We start from the raw sequence: 19,567 nt of genomic DNA on the forward strand, positions 1-19,567 counted from the left end.
CTTTCAGCCCTCATCAGCCTGGATAGCCTGATTCCAGTGGCATGGAGAGCACGGGACTCACGTCTGAGCATACCCGTCCCACTCGGGGTGTCAAATGCAAAAACAACAGTTGATGGACAGAATGCAGAACAATGTCATACATTCACCCCAGTACAGAGATCTGGGCCTAAATCCATTGTTGTTTTGCTTACCATGCCACTCCAGTTTGAACCCAGCCATATGCAAATCAGTCTTGATCCTGTGCCCCATGGGAACAGTCCAGCCCGAACTGCCAAGCCAGGTTCTCCCTGGACTGGAAACAAGCATCCAAGGACCGGTTTCAGGCTTTCAGCCCTCATCAGCCTCGATAGCCTGATTCCAGTGGCATGGAGAGCACGGGACTCACGTCTGAGCATACCCGTCCCACTCGGGGTGTCAAATGCAAAAACAACAGTTGATGGACAGAATGCAGAACAATGTCATACATGGCCATATCTGAACTGGGGTGGCAGAGTGGGCTAAAGAACGGTGATGGATTAAACCCTGATCAGTTGACTGGGGGTGAGTGCTTGTATTGTTAACGCTCCGTCCATCATTTCCTTTGATTTTTCTTTGTTCGCCATAAGTTGGCAGGGTATGCTCAGACGTGAGTCCCTTGCTCACTTTGCCACTGGATTCAAGCAAGCCAGGCTGAAGACGGCTAAAATGCCAGAAACCGGTCCTCGGTAGCTTTTTTCCGGTCCATGGAAGGCATGGCTTGGCAGTTCAGGCTGGACTGTTCCCATGAGGCACAGGGTCAGACTGATTTGCATATGGCCATGTCTGAACTGGGGTGGCAGAGTGGGCTAAAGAACGGTGATGGATTAAACCCAGATCAGTTGACTGGGGGTGAGTGCTTGTATTGTCAACGCTCCGTCCATCATTTCCTTTGGTTTTTCTAACTGCACATAGAGCCACCTCATATGTAACCGCACACAGTACCATCTCATGTGTAACCCCACACAGCACCACCTCATGTGTAAATGCACAATCACTTCTTGCGTAAACGCACCCGTCGTCACCTCGTGTAAATGCACAGTGTCGTAAATGCACACAACGTCACCTCATGCGCAATCATGGGTTGAACCATTATAGCAAAAAAAAATGCAGAGGCCTGGGCTGCTAACCAATCATGCATGCCCCTGTAGTAATGGAACTGACCGAGTTCAAGCAGAGAAGTGGCCAGCTCCCATCATCCTTACCAGAAGGCACCAGTTCCAAGTTTGGCCCCCCACACTCTGATCTTGGGCAGAAACGTTAACCAGTGAGGATATCAACTTCCTCACCTGCAAAAGCAGGGAGTGCCGGTGAACAGTAGCATCCTGGAATGCCAGTCACACTGTTAACAGTGTATATCCAAAACGTTAAAGGGCCTTACCCCTCCAATATGACAATATTTTGGCCTCCTGGACACCTCTGCAAGTATGAGTCTGTGCCAACGTGTACAACTATATTTTATAAATGAATTTGACACTGTGTCCTACAGTGCCCAGCAGTACATCATCCCATTACTCGGTTGGTAGTGTGGGACTAGATACCACCATTACCGGTATCAGTGGTGCTTCACAGCAAAGACAACAACGAATGGCCTGCCACCAAGCGACATGTCTCCTGGCCACTGCCTACACACAACTCTGTGATCTGCTGCAAGCTCTAACACCTCTGCAGCAGGGCCAATGACCAGCTGAGCCATCTATACTGTCTCCCCAGAGTCCCCTTCCTGACAATGCCCTGGAAGGCATCCAGATGACCCGCGTGAAGCGCCCAGAGATGCCACTCGAGAGCCTGGGGTCTGCAAACTTATGCCCCACACCTTTTGGAGAGAGATGATGTAAGTAGTGCTGTCCATCAAGAAGAGTGTGCACCACTACATGCGCGACCCTGGAGCACAGAGCGAGCTCGTTGACCTCCATTCAAAGCCGCTTTCCATTTCCTCAGGTCATGTTGGTCAGGTGTTTCACAACATCTCAATGAAGCCTTCTCCTTCCTGCTATCCCAAGCGAATACCCATCCCGTCCAGATGGTCTCGGAATTAGGATGCAGAAAAGACAAAAGTAAAACAACGGCACCTCCATCCGGGGTGATGCAATGCGAAAGTGGGCACTCACTTAGTTACCCCGAAGCACAGCTGGGAGCGGACACAAACACACAAATAAATCTCACGAACCGCGCCACCATGTGCCCACATTCATAGGTGCCTGAGACAGTGCCAAGCGCTACAAACCATTGGCTCAACTTAAGTGCTGCAAAAATACCGATTAGACAAATGAGGGCCGTTGTCTATCTGATAGCGATATGTGACCCAGCATGCAGCTAACCTCATGGGAATAAGCCTAAGATAGTAGAGCAGCCCAACAACCCAAACATGGATCAGCAACAACAATATGAATCAACAAAATCAAGCTGTACTGCATAAAATATCTTAGACTCTTGTCGTCGCTGAGACAAATGGCAACACGGGCTGAAGGATTCCCACGGAATGAGGTTTGCTTCTCAACTCCCACATGGCCCGGTCTTCCCAGGAAGTTTTATTCCTGCACAATGCACAACTACTGCCGGACAATCTGCTACCTTAACTCCTGCAGTGTCTTCGCATCGCACTCAAAGCCTGTTGCTGTACGCGAAACACTTCTGCCAGATCTTCTGCAGGACGAAATGCACTACTCTGCGAGACACAGGAAGAAGTGTTAGGTGCCCAATAACATTAGCGAGGTTGATTCCTGTGGCCAAATTCTTACACCGCTAGCGCTACTTAACATCTTGACTATAGATGGAAAGCCAAACATAAAGGGGGGAGGGGGAGCCACGCTGCACTCGCTGCCCTCCCCCACCACCACCACTGGCTCGGAGCCCCCCTAACTGATAAGTGGAGGCCTGGCTGAACTGGGGAAGGAGCCCTGCGATGCTCACTGCCACGACAGATCCCCACGGTCATGCAGACTCTCACCCGTACCCTCAGGCCTACGTGGGCTGGAGTCCGAGACCCAGTGTCAACACCTGCTCGGCTAATCCTCTTCCAGAGTCGTGACGGACAGGTACTACCCTTCGCTCCTGAGACAGTCTGCCCATGTCCCGATACCGGTACCTGCGCCACTCTTGCATGGATACTCTAAGTTCCACACAAGGATCGCATCGGAATGCTTGAAGCACTCAAAATACATTACAACGTACAATAACAAAAGGACATGCACCTAGCCATGCTACAGCTGGACTCTTCTCTCTCAGGGTTTCCCCGGCGAATCAAAGGTAGGAAACCCAACTCAGCATCTGTCACTGGCTCCGATGCAACCAGAAAGAAACCCGCGTTTCAGCCCTATACAGCTGACCCTGGGAGTGAGTCCACCTCACAAGAACATGCCCATGTCCTGAAACACAGGGTGCCAAGCCGACGGGAGGCTTGACCCGCCCGTTAAGCGCAAAAGTTGGTAGCCCCCCACGCTACCCCTCACGCGCATCCTCTACGTGCAAAATTAACACAAGCACGGCCACCGGGCTCCTGTGGGGCAGCTATATGCGTTACCAGCGCAGCAAAAGGTGCACTCAAAGGGGGCACATGAATACAGTCCGTCCTGCAGGAAGGCACCATCGCTGCCAGTGCTTACACAACGGGCAACCGATCTATCAAGGCCACCCCCGGGCAACAAACACACAGCTCTAATTGATACCGGCCACCCGCCGACTGCGGACACCCTCGCCATAGAGCAGCGGCACCCTGCTGACCAGCCCCATCCGTGCTCCGATAGTGCCAGGCACCAAGGGGCCTGGAGACATGGTTGGCATTCCCGAAACAAGAGGCGGGAGCGGGCGCCCGGAGGACAAAGGAAATTGTCCCCAGCGGGCCCCAGACTATCCATCTATTCCCCACCTGTGTGCATAACAGGCCAGTTGTGTCTGTTTCCCCCTTGGGCTGGTACCAGCACTGGTTCACCTTGAAACATACCACGGCCCACGTGCACTAATACCAATGATCCAGTTGTAACTCCTTCTGCCCGGGAAACTGGCTTTAAGCTCCGACTCAAAAAGTGGGGAGGCCATATCAGCTCCAGATGGTGTAGAGGGGATTAGGTGGGCGGAACCGTCACCCTTTGTGGGCAGAATAAGCCCCCTCCATACTACTGTAAGGGCCAGGGCTCGCCCCGGTGTGCACATAGCCTGCTTTGCATCGGCGGGCCAAAAACCGCCCTCTGCACGTGATCCCCCTGCTACCCCATGGACAATCCCACATATTAATGTGGGGGGGGGCGATTTAAGCACGCAGCCCCCCTCCCCCATTTGCTCAACAGTGGACATCCCCCGCCTTGCACAGGGGCCTGAATTGGCGGGAGGAGAAACCCCGGGCTTCTGAGCAAATCAAGCCTGTGCACCAAGGCAGGCCCGGCCAAGCGAAGCAAGGAATCGGTTCACCGTCCCATGTGTGAGCGCTGCCCAGCCCCCACAGGTCCTGCAGGCATCGGTAGAATGGTGATACTGACAGCGGCCTCCCCCGGACAGTAGTCCTCACGACATGGGCATGCCAAGACATCTCATTGTTGAAATAGCATCCCAGATATTTTTGACCGTGACCATTTCAAGTACCATGCCAACAATTCTTGGAGATCTTATCACTGGTGGGGATAGTCCCAGTGGAATTACTTTTGTCTTTTGAATATTATGACAGTCTTTTTGTCCACAGTAGCTTTAAAGCTCTCCAATCTCCTTTAGAGCTCATTTTTGGTTGCAGGATAGAATAACTGCATCATCCGCAAACAGGAGGATAACTGTTTCTTGAGCATTTCCCATAGTTTGGTTCTGTTGACCAGATCGAAGGCCGATTTAAGATCGATAAAAGATAGATAGACTGGATGCTTAATCATCTTTGTGTATTTAATGCATATCATAAACAGTTTTATGGCTTGGTCGATGGTATTGATGGGCATAAATTACAGCTGGGTGTTTGTCTACTCATGCCTGCAGTCTATTCAGGAGGACCTGTCTGTAATTTTTCCCAGTGTTGTCCAAGAGTGAAATTGGTCTATAACTGCATGGTAGTAGCTTGCTCCCTTTTTATGGAACTGCATGATAGTAGCGTGCTCCTTTTTTATGGAAAGGGGGTATAATAGCAAATCACCAGGAGCATGGGAAATTGTTCTTAAGACCATGCTGAATTTTCATGGACAGAGCTACAGACCAAGCCATGCAGTTTGAGCGAAACAGATCAACTGATAAGCAGCCTGGGCCAGGTGCTCCGATGGCCTTCTGGCCCAGGATTTCTCTTTTAGGTGAAAAAAAATAAACAAAGCAAACAGCGGTGCACCACTTCCACAGTCCCACTATTTTCAAATATATTCACGATGTTCCGGAGGTGGTTGAAATTCTTCTTTTTATTGTTGTATCGTCACTATGTATCAAAAAAGTCAGCCAATGCGCTTCTTCCACATACATGTGGACTTCTTCAGGGGATCAGAAAATGGGAAATATCCATCCTTGTTTGACCATGAGAACATCAAATATCTCTTCTTATGCAGTTGGCGAAAGTATAGTATTCATCCGTAGTAAGGTTCATCCAATGAGCAAAGGGCTTGACGGAACAATCGTGCATGTCCCAAAAGTCACTGTCTAATAAAATTCATCTTGTGAACTCTGTGTATCATGGATTAGCATATTCAGGCTTAATCATACAGCCAGATTCATCATCGGCATGTTTTGCGAGTCTGTAATAGCGAATAATAAGGAATCGCTATTACAGACTCGAAAAAACGGGATTCATGTAGGAATCGCAATATTTATTGCGATTCCTACAGCTTCCTTATTTGCGATTAGCTAATTGCTAATCGCAAATAAGGAGTAACTCCCCATTCATTCCTATGGGCCTAAAGGCCCATAGGAATGAATGGGAAGACATATCAATGTGCGAATCGCTATTAGCGATTCGCATTTTGATTTTGCGATTTCAAGGGTGCAGGGGTGTCCAATGGACACCCTGTTGCACCCCTGAAATTACATTGGATGCTGGTGTTACGCACACACATGTCCTTAGGACATGTGTGTGTGTAACATACAACTTAGAAAAATGCACTTAAGTGCATTTTTCTAAGTTTCCGCTATTTACCACGAGGTTTGACTTCGCGGTAAATAGCGGCCCAAATTTGCGAATTCGCTATTTTTAAATGTTTCATGAATTACATTTAAGGAATCTCAAATAGAGATTCCTTAAATGCAATTCCTCGCAAATTTGCAAATTCTATAATTGCGATTTTTGCCTTTGGGATGATGAATCCCAAATGCAAAAATTGCGCTCGCAAAGGGCCAGATTCTCAGAATCTGGCCCTTTGCGAGCCGATTTCACTTTGATGAATCTAGCTGATAGTTTCTTATCGATATGTGGAAGGGGATGGGAAGTCACTCCTCATCCAACACTGGGATAGGTGTCACTCCCACCTAGGTAAAAAAATTCCAAGTCAATACAGAGAAGGAAAACAAACCACAAAGGGCTCTTCTACCTCTGGGCACAGGACGCTAGCCTGCTCCATTGGCAAGGTGATACTGCAGCCTGGCTGCGTTTACTTAGTGTCGCACCAGCATATATGTCTTATAGTGCTCTACCGAGGTCTGTGGTGTCCTCCTCCACTAAGGCAGAAGAACATCAGCCTACTGCTCGCAGAGCAGTGGAAAAATAAACAAATAAAAATGAAATGATAATAATAAAGTTATCATTTCATTTTTAGCACAAGCTACGGGCCAGGTTAGGGCAGGGCATGGTTGGGGTCACAGGGAGGAGTAGTGGCTGGTGCACCATAAGAGCGCATGACAGTTTGGACGGTCGTCTTGGGCCGGCCAAACAGTCATGCGCCCTTAGCATTTGTTCAACTTTCTGTGCTGCATGGGGCGTGGCCAGCAACATGTCGCTGTAAGCCGCACTTAGCCGGAGCTCCATCCAGCCCACACTGATCCGACGTCTTTCCACGCATCCAGAAGCCTATAACCGCTCCAAAAGGGTGGCGGAAGGTGCATAGATACTTGGAGACTGCCCAGTACGGCCCCCGGAGGTGATTTGGACCAGAAAACAGACGGAGCAACTGGTGGCGTGCCAGTCCGGAGCCGGACCCAAGATGGCGGCGACCACTGGGGCCTAGACCGGAGACGAGGACCGGAGCGTCTGAGACCCTGTGGGGGTAAGGAGGGGTCCACCGCTACAGTGCCCGGCCCAAGGGCATGAATGATTGAGCCCCAGAGACCCTAGTCAGCCACCCCGGGAGGAGGTACCGAACGCTATACACCGGCCACGCTGCAGCGGCGCAGGCACCTCCCCCATCACCCGACAACGGAGAGGGTGGCCTAACGGGCTGGAGACGGCGAGTGGGGGTAACCTGGGAGAAGAGCGCCTGTCTGTACTTCGATACGACGGACTGCGCGGCTCCCTGGTGAGGCACAGAAACGGGAGGGGGCCGTGGATGGATCCCTGTAGGTCCTCGCCCCTACCCCCACAGCCAAGTGCCGGCAAGAGGCGCGGGGGACAAGACACACGGGGGCGCTTAAGATCTACGGCGGCGGCCGCGGCTGGAGGACCGCGGACCCGAAGGCAAATCGCCCATTCCCTGGGGGGGAGGGGGCGGGCCTGTAGTTGGGGGCCACCTCTCTGGGGTCTACTGCAGGACTCACGATATATCACCTGACTGAGGTAGGCCCATGAGAGCCTGAATACGACGACCTGCAAGTGAGCCCATATTAGTCTGACTTCAGTCACCACTCCTCCCCAGGGGAGAGCAGCACCCCTGGCAATATCAGCTCGGAGGCGAGGGGTAGACGGGGTCACGCTGTCCCCCTCATTGACTGGCAGAGCCCTACTGGCATGACGGATGCGCCATACTGTGTGCCCTGGTCACAGCAAGATGCCTGATACCAGGGAGAGCACCCCTTCTGGGTGTAGTACTAGCCACCCGGGGTTGCGCAGGAAAGCAGATAGGGGCGACCTGCTGGACATTAGAAGGAGAACTCGTGGGGGCGACGCGGTGGAGGGAAGAAGAGGTGACCGGACCGCCGAAAGGAACACGGGCCCTGACCTCTCTCCTCCCCGGTTCCGAGACCGTACAGGAATGGGGAAGAAAGACCCGGTCGCCAAGGCCCCGAAGCACGGCCCCATAGATAAATTTGCGACTGCGCCTCCATCCAATGCTATAGAGGGCTCGGGGGCAAGCTCAGACACGGCCCTACTGATGGGAGCGATCCAGGCGTCCAGGGAAGACATTCAGGCCTCTCGGCTGCCGTGGGGGTGAAAATTGGAGAAGTGGGAGTGGAGGTAAACCTATTGCGACAGGACTTCCGAAACCTCACGGAGAGAGTTACCACAGCCGAAACAAGGCTCGGTGAAGCGGAGGACGTTATCCATGCCCTGCAGAAGGATGTCAAAGACCTGATGGCCTCCCATAAGCAACTCCAATGGAAGGTCGATGATGCCGAAAACAGGGCGAGACGCAACAACTTCCGCTTTGTGGGATTTCGGGAAGGAATCGAAGGGTCCAACGTGGCCGAGTTTCTACGCTCATGGCTGATCGAAATCCTGCCCCAAGTGCCATTTTCGAACTGCTTTATGATTGAAAGAGTGCACAGAGCACTCATGGCCAAACCACTGGCGGGAGATAGGCCTCGGCCGATAATAGCGAGGTTCCTCAACTTCGCAGATAGATATATGATACTGCCAGAAGCCAGGAAGCAGGGCGAGATACGAATCGAGGACACTCAGATAATGATCTTTCCGGACTACAGCCAGGAGGTGCAGAAGATTAGGCGATCCTTTGATACGGTGAAAGCCAAACTTAGAGACTTGAAGATACAGTATATGCTCCTCTTCCCGGCCAAGCTTAAAGTAATATACAAGGACAAGACGCACTTCTTCACTCACCCAGATGACGCGTGGCAGTGGCTGGAGGAAAATCCACCAACGCGGAGGCGAGAAGTGGACGGGCGGAACACGGAGACGGAAGGCCCCTCCAATGGCAACCTCTGGGAGATGGTGAAACCGCAACACAGACGCAGAATGCGGGGGTCAAGGAAGACGCAAACGACACCTTACCCATCGCAGCATATGAACCCCAGGAGGACCCAGGACTCTGCATCTCCACATCAGGACACCCAGGCTGGCTCCAGATTTCGGGCCCTGGCTGCCAAGGAGAGCTCTGAGGGAGCTCAGGGAGCGATGAGGATGAAGTTCAATCACTACATCCATTGGTGGCCGCTATTAATGAACTGGAAAAGGACCCTGATACGGGCAGCCCCCCTGTGCAGGGCGAAGGCAAAGACCTTAACACCTGAGCGAGAAGGCAACTGGATGATCGAGATATCGGTTGGACTGACCGGAGACACGCAAGTGGCTTACACGCCCCCTAAATGTTATTTTACTACCTAGAATTTGGTTACTTTACTATCTAATCGTTTTTGATAAAGAACTGTCACATAGAACTGTGGGTACAGTGGGATATTATCTTTCTTAACTGCGCTTTGTTTGATAAGTTGGGGTAGGTCAGGGGAAGGGAGAGAGACTAGGGGAGGGCGACAGACCTTTTCCTGCCGATAAGTCCTGCCGTAGAAGGGGGTAGATGGTGGGATCGAAGGGGGAAGAAGGTAGGGAGGGGGGAGCGGGGGAAAGTTGGGGATGTTCAAGATGTTTTATTGGAGGGATAGCAATGTTTTTTAACATGTCATATCAAGCACACACAAGCTCACAACGGCAAATCCCACCACGGGACGCAAGATCCCAGCAATTAACATCCCAAGACTACGCCTATGGGTAGCCCAGAACGAGAACCCATACACAGAGGGGGTTTTAAGGTCCTGACCTGGAATGTCAACGGTCTAGGTTGTAAGGTAAAGCGAGGCCTGGTCAACAACTATGTGAAGAGGTCAGGGGCTGATGTAGTGCTCCTCCAGGAGACAGACTTGCAGGGCACAAAATGCACTTTCCTGGCGAGGGGACAATATAGAGTTCTGGCGCACGCAGGGTTTACTACAGGCTCGCGAGGAGTAGCAATCCTGATTAAAAAAAATCCACCTATGAGATTGGCGCAGACATGGACTGATCAACAGGGCACATACGTAGGGGTACGCAGCATGTGGGGAAGGCAGGAATACACTTTTATTTCGGCCTACGCCCCACCCAAATTGCAGGCAGGCACACTGAAGGGAGTATCAGACATAATCCTTAGTACATCTGACACGATCCAAATTCTTGGGGGCGACTTCAACGACCTAATGACCCTCGGGATAGACAGGACAGGTGATCGTGACAGAGCGCAGACTGTGACACCATTGGCCAAAACCATAACTGCGCTTGGTCTCCTTGATGTCTGGCGATGGCTTCCCCGGAAGCCAAGGCCTTTTCCTTCTTCTCTCGAGCACACAAAGTGTACTCCCGCCTGGACTATGTCTTCATGGCACGGCAGGCATTACAGGTAACGGATTCAGCGGAGTACTGTGCCCGGGGGGTGTCAGACCATTCGCCATTACTTGTAACGGTGGGTAGGAGGTCGAGAGAAGGGCCCAAAATACTTCGACTGTCGGCCTGGGACCTACAAAACCCGGAAATCCTGAAGGGCTTACGTGCAGGCGTGAAAGTGTACTTGGCCGAAAACGTGGACTCGGTAGACTCCCGGGTAGTCCTTTGGGAGGCATTAAAAGTGGAAGATGGAAGACGAACACATACTTACGAGGGACCCTGGGAAACGTAGACACCTTGCAGACCTACAAACTCAATATAGACACCTAGTGACAGGGGGGGCAAAGTCGCAGGCACTGGCGACCCTACACCGTGTGTACGATGTAGGAGATAAATCTGGCAAGTTGTTGGCATGGCTAAGCAGGAGAGAGAGAGATGTTAGATGGGTGGAAAAGGTGCGAGATGGTCAAGGTAGATGGGCGCACACGGACATAGAGATAACGAATGCATTTGTCGAGAGCTATAGCACTTTCTATCAAGCACGTGACCTGGGGTCAAAAGAGGAGGCGCTGCGATACATGGCGCCTATTCATATCCCGACTCTAGAAGAGGCGGATCGATTAGACTTATCGGGAGACATAACCGAGGAGGAAGTTAGAGTTGCATTGACCAAGCTTCGTGCAGGGAAGGCCCCTGGCCCGAATGGGTTCCCGGCGGAGTTCTTCAAGAAAATAGGGGAACCCTCCTGACGCGCCACCTATTGGGCCTCTTCCGGGGTGCCGAAGAGGAGGGTCAATTCCCACTAGACCTCAGACAGGCCACTATTGTCCCAATCCACAAACCCGGGAACCCAGCAGAGGACTGCGCGTCCTACCGCCCTATTTCCCTCCTGAATGTGGAGGTGAAGCTGTATGCAACAATTCTGGCTCTCCACCTCCGACGGGTCATATCAGGTCAGGGCAACTAGATATAATTTGCGGAGGACCCACAACTGGCTTCGAGAGGTGGAGAGCAGGGAGGAACCTCACTGGTTCCTATCTCTGGATGCCGAAAAGGCATTTGATGCTGTCCACTGGCCTTTTCTGGAGGGAATAATGGAACGCATGGGATTTGGACCTGAAAACATACACAAAATCAATCTATTATACACGCACCCGAGTGCTAGAGTTATGATCAACGGGACAATGTCAAAGACCTTCCCTATACAACGGGGAACAAGGCAGGGATGCCCCCTCTCCCCCCTGTTGTTCACCCTCTCTATTGAAGTGATGGCGTGCGCGGTCAGGCAGAACGTAGGAATTATGGGATTTCGGATAGGGGAAGCGGAGGCGCAAGAGGAAAAACTGTCCCAATACGCGGACGATGTCCTACTGTATATTATGCGACCGGAGACCACGATTCTGGCACTGTTCACTGAATTGGACCGATATGGCGCTAAGTCTGGATATCAGATCAATTGGCATAAATCGACTCTTTATGACCCTCGTGGTAGAGACAGTTGGCCCTCCCTGCCTGAGAAACTGCAGACAACTGGAGAGGGATTTATGTACTTAGGGATGTTTATTACAACAAATGGAGACCTTTCTTACGACCGTAACATTGCCCGGGTCCAATGTATCTTCAAAATAGATGCTAGTAAGTGGCAGACGCTCCCCTTGACGATTCTTGGGCGGGCAGCCATGTTTAAAATGATTTCACTGCTGAGATTTCTATAATCCTTCCAGAACGAATATTTCCCTATGAAGAATACTGTCTTTCGAGACATACACGCGGATCTGCGGTCATACCTCTGGCTGGGTAAGCACCCTAGGGTAGCACTGGCAACCCTACAGAGACACAAATACGATGGGGGAATTTCACTGCCAGATCTAGAAGCCTACTACTGGGCGGAACACCTGGCCCCCATAAATGAATGGCTACACACACCGGCCACACACCCCACTTACGCGCTGGAAAGGCACATCATGGGTACCCACACGTGTCTCCACTACATTTACGGGGGGAAAGGACAGGCTAGGCTGCTACCGGCTACTAAAATCCAACTGGGGGCGTGGAATAGGGCGACGAAAGCCATTAGGTGGGAGCACAAACCAACAAAACAGACGTCGCTATGGGACTGCACATGGCTGAAGGAAATCAGCAAGTTAAAGGGGTTTCAGGGTTGGGACACCATAGGCATCTCTACTTTAGGAGACGTAGTCAAAAAGGGGGCACTGCAATCATTCCTGTCGCTACAGGCGGAATTTGGGCTCCACCGGTCCCAGTTTTTTAAGTACATGCAACTAAGACATGCATGGAGAGCGGAAGGGGCATTGTTAGAAGCACTCCCTGAATACGCGCCCTTGGAGGGCCGCCTGTTACAGGAAAGGATCCCTGAAAAGGCAGTATCCCTCACGTATAAGACCATTATGAACAACAGCCCTAACAGGCTGGAGGGGCTCCGAACCACATGGGAACAAGAGGTGGGGGATATGGATGACGTAGATTGGGTTGTGGTGCTGATGCGGTATAAAGCAGGAATATCGACGGGATAATATCGACTAGCATAAATATCGAGGTAAGAATATCGACTGTAAAAAATATCGTTGTAGTAAATATCGTTGTTGTAAATATCGTTTTTGTAGAATGACAAAAATATCGTCAAAATAAAACATCGTTGAATAGAATATCGTTTAGAGAAATATCGTTGAATATAATATCGACAAAATAATTGAATGTGTAATATAAGTGTAGAAAAATTTGTTTTATGTTTAAATATTATTAATTAAATGTTTATTTTTATTATTATAGGGATAAAAATGTAATTTTTTTTTAATATTAGTAAATATTTTAGGAGCGGGTTATTGGTATAGGGGATAAGGGTGGGTAGTAATATAAAAAAGTAGTGTAAATAATATGTATATAATGGTAAAAAATTAGAAAAATGTAAATTAAAAATTTTTTCAATGGCGAAATTTTAAATTTAATTTAAATTACTGAATTATTGATTGAATTGTTATTTTTTAAAGATTTAGTAGCGGGTTGTTGGTGATATAGGGGATAAGGGTGGGTAGTATATTAAAATATGTTTAATAAAATTTAAATTAAATTAAAATAAATTATAAATTGAAATACAAAAATTTATTTAATTTATTTGAAATTGAATGTATTATATAATAATTTGGTAATTAAGTGTTATATTTTTTATATAGTGTTTAATAAAAAAAATTCTATAAATATTACGAAATTAGAAATTTCAATATTTAAATTTCTAAATTGAAATTTTAAATTTTAAATTTTTTATTTCAAATTTGAAATTTTAAATTTTACATTTATTTTTTACATTATATTATTATAAGTCAAGTGTGTAATATTTTATGTTTGTGTATTTGTTATAATATATGCTAAGAATGAGTCAAAATACAAATATACAAAGTTTGGGTTACATTTTTAAAAATTTTAAAACTTTTTTAAAATTGTTAAAAAATTTAGATTTTTGAAATTTTAAATTTTGGTTAAAAAATTTGGTATTATTATGTTCAAAATAAAATATTGTGTGATTGTAATTTAATAGTCTATTTTGTAGTATAATAGATAAGAGTGGTTATTAATATATATAGTGATGTTTATGTGTTATAATATCACAAATATTATTGTTTCCTGTCCAGCACTTTACCTGACTTATGTAGGATTGGAGTTAGAATAATTCTTTATTATGGTTTCTTGTCCAGCACTTTACCTGACTTATGTAGGATTGGAGTTAAAATTGTGATTTATTTTTGCTTACTGTTAAGTATTTTCTATGTGTTATGTTTTATATTTTATATTTTATAAAAAAAATAAATTAAATTTTTTTATATTTTTATATTTTACAATTATTATGATATATAATTTTGCTATATTTTTTTTAATAATAAACAAATATGATTCTTTTGTACATTTTTACATATATATCACAAGTGTCAACATTTATTAAGTACAATGGTCATATAGTTTTGGACACTTTTTTTATTCATACTTTTCAGTTGTTGATGCAAACATTTTCATATTTTTTAATACACTTTTTTCAAATATTTGTTTACATTCTACATTGCAATTTTTATCATATATACATTGTTATATTACATTAATTACTATATTAAATTTTACATTTTTAAATTAAAATTTAATATGTTAATTAATTTACATGTAATTGTATTTTTCTAAAGGTTGTACATAAAATTGTGTTCAGTGTTATACATATAAAAAAAAATTAACAATCAAAAACATATTTTTAATATACTATAATTATTTAATATATAATTATATTAAAAATATTATTGTATATTTTACATTAATCAAAAGGTTCTTTACAAACAATAATACATTTATTACAATACATGGAAAAAATAATGCTATTCATCTCTATTTTTGTTTAAATTATGGGGATTTAGTCCTATTTTAGTTTTTATTGTGCTGCCATTTTAATTTTTGAACTTCACTTTTTTGTCTATCTACATCGTTGTTTGGGTCAATTCTGAAAACGGAACCTCGCGGTTGGGAGCTGCTTCGTGTTGGTGAATGTAAGTTTATTTTACATTATTTTTAACTACATTTTAAGACATTATAGAGCTAGTTGTATTGTGTAAGTGTTGGTATGTGTTGTACTTTACAGTTTATGTGAAAAATACGTGTTATTTAAGGTCTTTATTGATAACGTACTTTGTAAGATATTTATTATGAAAGTAAGGTTTATGTATTGTGTAAATGAATTAATTTAGGGGTTTTCCTATGTTTTATATGTTATGTTTAGGCTTAGTGGCTTTCGTATTTATTGTGGGTGAGTTTTGTTTGTATTTATTTACAGGTGTTCGTTTTGGTGAGCTGAGGGATTTTATCGCGTAATTTTGGTTAAATACAGCTAAATGTTTAACTACATTTCTTGATTTTTCGGGGTTTTGGAGCGTTTTTATCGTCATTATTTTTCTCGTTTTTTATGGTTCCGTTCTCGAGAGGATTGCTACGTGGGACCCTTATAAAACAGTTGTTTTTTTCCATTTTGTGGGGATTTTTTTAAACCATGTGGATTTATTTATGTTCTATTCGTCTTGAAACCATCTTTTTGGAACACATTCTACAGCTGCACAACACTTAAGTTAATATTATATTTTAGATTGGGGTGGATTGAGCTATATTGTGCAATTTTGTTTAATGTCATTTTATTATGTCTTGTAATAATAGATTACATTTATTTTTACATGACATAATGTAACTACATTAAATAAAAAGGTTTGTTTTATTTATTGTTTGAAATGTTTTTATGTGTTGCTTGTTAAAGGATAGATTTTGCTATTAGTTCTAAGTATTCAATACCTTCAATACTTGGGTACATTCTGACTTTTTGCTGTAGGTATTCGTACATATTTAATGTTTGTTTACTTAGTTTAGGGCCGATTTTAGATAGAGATTGCTCTATTCTTAGTTCTTGGTAGCTTTGCTCTTTTTTGATGCTTTGGATTAGTTTATGAAGTGTGGGTTGTGTTCTTCCTATTGTGGCTTGGAAGGCATTATGCCATCCTTCGACCGCGTTGTTGGTTTTGGCTTTCTGTGCCATAGTACTAGCATACACATTCCACCATGGAATTTGGAATTTAGGTTGTCTGCGGTGGCCCGAACGATGTAATCTTCCCACCCAGGTATCTTCAAAATAGTCTAAGAAGGGAGTTAATTTTGTCTCATTGGTGCGGTAGAAAGGGCTGTCAAGTAGTAAATTGTAATAGTTAGCAACTTCTGTTGTTGGTACAAATGCCAATGCTATTAACTTTTTAATCTGATAAGCAAAGTTACTGTTTGTTGAATATTCAATGCTTAAAGTAGATTTTTGTAAGTGCCTCCATATACTTTGGTTGTAGTGATAATAACACCCTTGTATTGATGTGTGAGGATATATTTTAAGTATAGCTTGAATCATGGCTATTTCAAAGTCTATTATTATTCTTTGTGGATAGTAATTATCAGTAAATTCTTTGATAGTTGTTAACATTTCTACGTAGGTAGCATTTGTTTTATTTGGCAGCAGTGTATAATAAAGGGATATTTGTTTCTTGGTACTCACCATGGATGGTGTAAAGTTGATAGAAAGGTTTGGGACATACTTTAAAAGTTCCGTCCATCATCCAGGTTTCACACGATTTTAGTTTTTGCAAATTGCTATTTGTTGCAAAAAGTAAAATTCTTTTATCATGACTGTGGTTATCATACATTAAGAATTTATCTTCATTGTGTGTAATAGTATATTCAGGATAAATTATAATGTCTTGAAAAGTTTTAGGTGCTGGTGGAGTTGGATCAGAAGCTCGTTTTGTTTTTGCAATTAATCTTTTCAAGTTGGGTATTGAAGGTAACTGTCCTGTGACATGTTCTGGCACCTTGCTTAAAACATTTTTCAAAATAGTGGTGATTGTTTCTTGTGAGCCTGTACTAGCTTCTCTCAATGTCTCTAGTGCTTCTCTTACTTCGACTTCTGTTACATTGGGTGGGTGGTTATGCTCATGTACATTTACAACATTGTTATCAACAGTCTGTGCTCTACCATAGCATGCAGTTGAGTAATATTTACTACATTTCCAATAAGTTTTATTCCCTTTGATTCTTTCTTGGGTGTAGGTGTAACCCATGTAGCTCAGCATAATTTTCCCTTTTTGAGAAGTAATAAAAGTAGCTCCTGTTGCCATGTCTAAGGTAGATCTGTGAAGACATATATATTTTTTTTAGTAAAAGTGATAAACATTTCTTGACATGTGTACGTTAAAAGGAAAAACTGCAAAAACTTACTTCCAATGTTGTTTTCCTGCTAATTATATGTTTTCTGTTCTTATATGTAGATTTTCACTCTTTAATGTTCTGTAGTTGTGGTAAAGAATAATACAAAAAAATGATTTAGTTTTATAGTTGTTTGTTTTTACTTTCTGATTATTAATAGACACAGTGGGTATACTTACTTAATGTAGTAGAAGATGTTGTTAGTTTAGTTGTAGATTGGTAGATACATTTTCTATAATCTGTAAAAGAAAGTTAAATTGTGTTATTTATTGTATTAGGATCTATTAGTAGGTAATAACATATCAAGTCTTTAGCAAGTTTACTTTGTGACTTTTTACATTTATTTTAAAGCTTTCTAAGTACACATGGATAAGGCAGTTCATAATTTCATTTAATTATTATCTTGTGGTAGTTGTTGATAGGATGTTGTAGTTATATTTAAACAAATAAAAAGACCATCTTTTTAGTTTAGGGAGTTTAGCTAGTTATCGACAGGTTTGTATGATAAATGAAATGGGACTTCACTTACTTGATTTTTAGTATGCTGTGTTGTAGTCGTTGTAGTAGGTGTGTATTCTCTTGTTTTCAGCAAAGTAACCGTTTTCATCCAAGTTTGGCCAAAAAATGGTAAATTACGTTAAGTCTGTAATTGTCTTTATAGTAGTGAGTTAATTAATTGTTATATTTGATTGGTTCAATTACATATATTTTAAATTCATTGGCTGAGAACATTAGTTTGAATTTGAAAGCCGTTAATTTGTAAAGAGTTTGTAGCATCAATAATTGTTTTCGATTTTAATTACAAAATGTATTATATGTGTTTTATTTTAAATGTAAATATTTATTACAATGTTAAAATTAGTGAAATGTTATTTAAAGTAATCCGATAAGAGTGTATGATAGTGTTTGGTAATGTTTATATTGGTTTACCACCTTTACAACTTAACTTTTACAACGCATACCATTACAACGTAAGTATTTGTAAGTATATAATTATATTTAAAATGTAAAATGTTTGGTTTTTTTTAAGGGGTATATTTAGGGTTCAGGGTCAGTTTAGCGTTTTTGGGTGAAGGGGTATTTTTAGGGTTCAGGGTTAGTTTTTATTTTTTGGGTAAAGGGGTATTTTTGGTGTTCAGGGTCAGTTTTTAGTTTTTGGGTAAAGGGGTATTTTTAGGGTTCAGGGTCAGTTTTCAGTTTTTGGGTAAAGGGGTATTTTTAGGCTTCAGGGTCAGTTTTCAGTTTTTGGGTAAAGGGGTATTTTTAGGGTTCAGGGTCAGTTTTCAGTTTTTGGGTAAAGGGCTATTTTTAGGCTTCAGGGTCAGTTTTCTGTTTTTGGGTAAAGGGGTATTTTTAGGGTTCAGGGTCAGTTGTCAGTTTTTGGGTAAAGGGGTATTTTTAGGCTTCAGGGTCAGTTTTATGTTTTTGGGTAAAGGGGTATTTTTAGTGTTCAGGGTCAGTTTTCAGTTTTTGGGTAAAGGGGTATTTTTAGGGTTCAGGGTCAGTTTTCAGTTTTTGGGTAAAGGGCTATTTTTAGGGTTCAGGGTCAGTTTTTAGTTTTTGGGTAAAGGGGTATTTTTAGGGTTCAGGGTCAGTTTTCAGTTTTTGGGTAAAGTGGTATTTTTAGGGTTCAGGGTCAGTTTTCAGTTTTTGGGTAAAGGGGTATTTTTAGGGTTCAGGGTCAGTTTTTTGTTTTTGGGTAAAGGGGTATTTTTAGTGTTCAGGGTCAGTTTTCTGTTTTTGGGTAAAGGGGTATTTTTAGGGTTCAGGGTCAGTTTTCAGTTTTTGGGTAAAGGGGTATTTTTAGGGTTCAGGGTCAGTTTTCAGTTTTTGGGTAAAGGGGTATTTTTAGGGTTCAGGGTCAGTTTTCAGTTTTTGGGGTACAGGGGTACAGGATAGAAAAAAATAAAATTATATATAAATTAAAAAAAAAATTAAATGAAATGATTTTATATTAAATTAATTTACAATTTATTTTTTTCAATTAATTTATATTAACAAAATTAATATATACTTACCAATACTTACGTTGTAATGGTATGCGATGTAAAGGTACCTGCGTTGTAAAAACATGCGTTGTAAATTCATGCGTTGTATTAGTATTTGTGTTGTAAACATTTTGTTGCAAAGGTATGTGTTGTAAAAGTATGCGTTGTAACGTCATACATCCTTTATATTACTAATGTATCTTTTTATTATTATATATAAATAAAACATACATAGTATATATACATATATGTTAGAAAAGCTTATTTTGATTTTTAATTATTATGAAAAAGTGAATAATAGAAAGGTAATGTGTATATAAGGTTATAAAGAAAATGACGATATTTTTTGTATATTAATATAAGTAGAAAGGGA

Source organism: Lissotriton helveticus, chromosome 6, assembly GCF_964261635.1.
Source record: "Lissotriton helveticus chromosome 6, aLisHel1.1, whole genome shotgun sequence".
NCBI lineage: Eukaryota > Metazoa > Chordata > Amphibia > Caudata > Salamandridae > Lissotriton > Lissotriton helveticus.